This window comes from Nelumbo nucifera, chromosome 6 (genome assembly GCF_055504915.1).
Source record: "Nelumbo nucifera cultivar China Antique chromosome 6, China Antique-T2T, whole genome shotgun sequence".
Lineage (NCBI taxonomy): Eukaryota > Viridiplantae > Streptophyta > Magnoliopsida > Proteales > Nelumbonaceae > Nelumbo > Nelumbo nucifera.
The window spans coordinates 2255890-2262128 of record NC_142654.1 but is presented as its reverse complement, the minus strand read 5'-3'; the positions used below and the strand labels follow the sequence as shown (position 1 = coordinate 2262128).

The 6239-nt window shown below is 38.6% G+C and overlaps 1 pseudogene across 1 annotated transcript; it reads left to right on the top strand.

Moving 5' to 3' along the window:
* Window positions 1-2447: 2447 nt before the first annotated feature.
* LOC104609305 (pectinesterase inhibitor 3 pseudogene) lies at window positions 2448-3449 on the top strand (annotated as a pseudogene). The gene has a single exon (XR_016077226.1). The product of XR_016077226.1 is annotated as a pectinesterase inhibitor 3 pseudogene (transcript).
* The last annotated feature ends 2790 nt before the right edge of the window (window positions 3450-6239 follow it).

Here is a 6239-nt window from a genome sequence, read left to right as displayed (position 1 = left end):
AAATACATTTAATGATGACAATTATGATATATAGGTGCCCACCACATCGGCAAAATGCTAATAAACCGTTTCAGGAAGCTTCAAAATGAAACTTCCTGAAATGGGAGAGGCACTGTCAATAACTCCAAAATGAAACTTCGGTATACACACAAATATAATTTATGAGGCATTTGCTGATATAACGCCTATGTGACACTGTTAATAAATATTTACTTAATAAATATAAACAAAACCAAATATATACTATAGTCATAATCAATTAACTAGACCATAAAATTATTTTAACAAATTTATACAGACACGCACAGGAATATCTCATGCACTATGGTTACTTTTTCTGTACGCGAGTCATATCTTTCAGACATATAGGGCCCATTATCTTTTTATAATAGGGGTTTTTATAGTTCAGTCCACCTCTAGGGTGGAGCTAATAATGCCCAATGAACCTTATCCACATTAATTAACGTTAGATAAGACTATGACCTATCTTCGTTTTAACTCCGATTGAGTTTGACAGCTGGTTAGTTGTATGTAGAAGATCCGGAAGGTTAGATAAGTATCCATTCCCCACTCCACCTAATATAAATAATAATAACAGTTCAGGTTAAACAGGAGTTGGGCTAACCAAGTGGTTTGTTATTCCCACTACTGAGGTTCAAAAAAGCATTAACTGCAGTTTGCTAACCTCCTTAGGGCGTTCTTTTGTTTTTTTGGTAAACCACCCTTACGGCATTCATTAAAATAAACGCGGCGGGCAAAGACAAAATGCTTTGTAACATTCGTCCAATTAAACGCATTTCTGCCGCCGGTAAAAGTCTCTAATTGGTCCTGGCAATCTGGAATCAAATCATGCCTTTTATCAGGGAGTTCGGATCTCTATGTATTTACATATTATTTTTCATGAGAAGATCTCAATATACAACTGAAATGCTTTGTGGGTAAGTGTTCTTAGAAGGATTGAGGTCTAATAGGGCTGCTAGCTGCAAATGGTATATAATGATCCAAATTTGAATTCGAGTCCGATCCTATTAAGGGTGCTCTGAATCCTATCTTTTTATAATTGGATCTGAAATATGCATCTGCTCCTATATAATCCAATTCAATTCTATTTAAATATATACGCTCTTAATAATCTACATTTTTACTAAATTACTATAGCTTCCAGTTTCATACAATTAATAGCTTCAGCTTGTTACAAAGGGAAGGAAACTAATAGCTTCTTCAGCTGGTTTTCTGAACAAGGCTAAACCCGGATGAATGTAGCCATTTTTTCTTACTCAAAGTAAGTTTTTTTTTTTTATTATTATTAAAAGGAAATAATAGCTTCAGTTGGTTTTTACTTGATACGTAAAAGGAAAAACGGGGTTGCACGATAAGTCAGGTTCTGATAGTAACAAAACAACGCTAGATGCATCACCAATTGCGCCACCTTTGTCCTCAACAATGAGAATATTTCACATATAAACATTACATTTTTTATTTATTTGTTTTAATTCGCATACGTGACATATGATACAAAATTGTGATGTGCCTAACTTTGTTTGTTTATTAGCAAATTCTTTATTTGTACATACTACAGGGTAGCCCTTCTCCGAATATAATTAAAGTGAAGATCTTCTATATAATTGCCCAAATTTACATTACTATTGTGACATATACTTGGCCAAAAAAACATGCAAGTTGGTTTGCTAATAAGAGTTAGATTTTCATATTGAATGGATTGAATTAGGAATAGGGGTAATATCCGAATTGGATCCAATAATGGATTTAATTTGATTTGATGTGCTATGGATGTGTAAAACATAGATTCAAATATCTAAATATATAATCCAAATTTAATTCAATTAATATATTAATAAATTTATGCAAAATAATATAATTTTATAAAATTTAATACAAAACAAAAAATGTATAATTCACCTAAATACCAAATTCAATATAATTTTAATTAATTTTAATACTAAAAAGAATATTTTATGTATATATATATATATATATGGATCGAATTAGATCCTAGCAGATTGGATCATATTCCACAACGGATTGATTTGATCATGAGTTCATGACTAAACAAATATTCAAATCCAAGCAAATCGAATTCCAATTCTGATTATATTATATTAAATCAAACCCATTTGTAACCCTAACCAGATCATACTTTTGCCTTTTTGGTCTGCAAAATTGCAAATAATTTTACCCTTCTAGATAACAAAGAATAAAACAAAATCTATCCTACCAATCTCTATTATAGTGGGCGTATCCGTCATTTGACAAAAGCAATGTGCCGGCAAGAGGGCAATTTTTGTGGTACAGAGAGAGAGAGAGAGCACGTGAAATTCGAAGATAAATACTCGTTGATTGGCTATTGGTACCATACCTTTTTCGTAGACCGTAGCAGAACAAGACTCGTGTGCAAGACAACAAAAGAAATGGCACAGGCGTAATTGCATGCATAATTTGGGGCAAATGCAACTCCACTTATCCTACGCACCCTCCACTTAAAAATTTACAATAAAATACCAACCCTAAACCCTCCTCAAGTCACATTGCAGCTCCCACACCTGTACTCGTCTAGTCCTCTTTTCTCTTCCTGCTGCTCTTTTCAAGCGTTCAGCCAATCAATCCTCAGGGCTCAGGCTTCAGCTAGGAATGGCGCTCCTTCCGTCCCTCTTCGCCTTTTTCATTCTCTTCCTTTCTCTCTCCCACTCAGCACGCTGCACTACCGCCGCATCAAGATCCGGCACACCGGGAGATCTAGTTCGTTCGTCATGCATCCACGCCAGCTATCCAAACCTCTGCCTCCGCACGCTCTCCTCCTACACCGGCTCCACCAGGACTGCCAACGACCTCGCACGAGCGGCCGTAACCGTTAGTCTCTCCCGCGCTCGGGCCGTCTCCGGCTGCATCGCCCGCCTCGCCAAGCTCCACGGCGGGAGCAAGAGGCAGCAAGGCGCACTGCGCGATTGTGTGGAGCAGCTGTCGGACTCAGTGGACGAATTGCGCGAGACGCTTGCGGAGCTCCGGCATCTCAGACGTGGGTCGTTCAGGTGGCAGATGAGCAATGCGGAGACGTGGGTTAGTGCTGCCTTGACCAACGAGGATACCTGTCTTGATGGGTTTGAGAAGGTTGATGGGAAGGTGAAGTTGGCTGTGAGGCGGAAGATTAACAACGTAGCTAGGGTTACGAGTAACGCGCTCTACTTTATCAATCGTCTTGATGAGTCTCATGGACGGGCTCAGGCTGCCTTTGATCCCTGAAAAGCACGGTTGAGATTTCAATCATAAGTATATGACAGATAAAATAGCTGAGTCTGTGAGTGTGTTTTTTCGATTGTGTTTATATAAATATTATATAGAAATTGGGTTATAGAGAAACAATAGATAGGCATTAGACAATGTAATGTAATGACAATGAGTTGGTTAATGTTGTTCCACTTCAAATTGGGTAAGATTTTGGATGATCAAGTGTAGCGGCATTCATTATACGAAATCATGAAATGCAATGCAGCACCGACAATCCGACATGATGAAGCAAGGACACCGTAGGCGAAGAAAGGAGGGGGACGGGGGACCCTTTGCAGCCGACAGCCATATAATAATCTAGTTGGATGGTTGTCAGTTGTGGACCCCGTCCTCAGTCCTCACTGTATGTAAGATCTAATAGACTAATATATAGCTGTAGATCGATAGTGGGTTTCTTACCTCTTACATACGACCCCACCCAAGCTTGGGGTGGGCTCTCGGCCCAAATATGTATATGTATGTCCAGGCATTCTCCAAGCCTCGTGACTCATGAGGGTTGAAGGTTAGTTAAACAAACAGATTACAATTGAGGTATATAGTATATTATTATTCACACTCACTGGCAACTTGAGATTTTGTGTATTATTTATGTATTAGGGCAATAAGCATATCATTCGGATTTTCCCGGCAAAAATTTTAACCATAACCAAATTCGAGGAAAGACCGCGGTTCCAAGACTTCTTTATGATTTCTTGAACCGGGCCTCTTTTTCTGGCATATTTTGAAGCCTAATGCCCAAAGCGGATGTGACAGTTGCTTTTAATTTGAAAAACAGCACCACCTTATATGTAGGAATGGCAACGTGATGTGTTCGAGGTGGGGACCATACTGGATACTACCGATACTCCTCATCCCTCCCTATTCAGATTTGTAAGTAACTCCTTATCCCCGACCTCAATCCTAGAAAAATCAACCTCCACCAGTCCAGCCCAATTCTTGATAGAGATGGGTTTCCGAGTTCTTTTTTTCTAAATTAAAACCTCATTTTGAAGAAAAAATATTTATTTAAAAGGATCCTGGATCTCCTGCCCACACCTACCCATAATATATTACCCCCCGTGAATTGGGAACATCACCCCCTGCATAATACTATGCAGAAGATGAGATGTTTTCTATGTGTGGCTGTGATAAACGTGAACAGAATTCTCGTGGGCAGGAGATCCGCACTCATTTAAAAGAAGATAAAGTCACTGATCTAAATTGATTCGACACTTGATTAACATCTTTAATAACCAACATAATATAGAAAATGAATTTGTTAAATATATGTAGTGGCATTATACATAACTATATTTTGAAATTTAAAATATAAAGAAATTTCAGAAATCTCCTTCCATATGGACCATATCTAGTATTTAAACAGCAACAGCAGTGCAAAAGTGTTTTCTATCCATTGCAATTAATGGGTCCCATGGGCACAAGTTTCGGGCCCACCGTTGAAAAAATTCTCTTAATACACCAGCCTCATCTATCTTAAAAATCAATGTGACCCATGCAAATGAACATACAAAACAAATTAAAAGAAAGAAAGAAAACAAAAAAAAAAAAACGTACCACTGCATATCCTAAAAAAAGGTTTGCATCAATTTTCATTTGAGAACAGCAAATTTTAAAAAGAAGCTGCTGAATAGTGGAATAAGCAAGGATTTTCCTCGTATGAATCATGATGATGTCTTCAGGTCTGAATTATTGGACCACTTGATTTGAGGTTGCAGTGATTAGAGTTTGATAACTACAACCCCAATTCAACTCCGGGATCACTTGCCTGCCTTTAGCAAGGTGAGCATGCCGTGACCGTCTACCGAGCCAAGTTTGGCCCCACTCCAGAAACTAGCCGGACCAAATCTAATAGGCACACTATAGTAATCACGTTGAATGAACACTTGATAAATATTATGATAACTGTTAAAGGTGATTAGGTTAGGGGTATTTTATGGGATAGGTATCAAAAAAAATTTTAAATGCTGATTGAACATGCTTACAACATTGTGCCTGCCTAATCCTAATCATCAATTATCAATATCATGGAACGGTTACTCAAGTCATAGTGTTGTGAGAATTTCGCTTTATCAATTAATCAGTATCTTAAAACCCCACCTCCCAAATAATGGTTTTTTCTTTTTTTCATCAAATCGTGGTGACCAATGCCAACTGGTTGGTTTGGGGGATGGGTTACTCCCCGTTGTGAAACCCCATGGATGGAGCCAAAAAAAATAAAATGGTGAGCACACCCCCCCCCCCCCCCCCCCGCTACACGATCAACCTCAGACAAAGCTCTTAAAATAACGAGAGATGTAGTATCTTTCACATTCTTATGTGTACAATTGATCAACCAGTAAGTTTGAAGAGGAATCCTTGTTGCCGAAAGAGAAAGGAACACCCAGTGGGGGGTACCAACAACCAACAGCCTATTTTGATGGTGTAGAGAAAGAAATAGGAGTGACGTGCCTTCGATGTGTCCAAGGGTTCAAGGAGAAGGCAGGCGGAAAGTAACAGTTCACTGAGATGAGATGTATGTACAAAGGATATTATTTGATATTTCATTTTCACAAATTATTATTACTCAACGGAAATGAGAGCCAAAAAAACCAAAACAATTTCTCCTGTCCAGGATGCAAGGTTTCTGCGTGTAGAAATTTATCAAACCAAATCAATCAGTCAGTGGTCGGTAACAAGCAAAACACTCGCATTGCATTTACCGTCATTCACCGAGACAGTGCTCTTACTTTGCACAACAAACTAAGTGTTTCAACGATCAATGAGACAAGTAGGTAGGGTCATCTGATCAATCAAATCACTGTGCTACCACAGTATATGACAAAATCAGTTTCAGTGCTCACAGTAAGGTTGTGCCAACGGTATGATCACGATCTTGTGAACACCGAAGCCGATCTCGTTGAAGACGGCTCACCAATCTGTTGGTCCAGGGGGCCTAG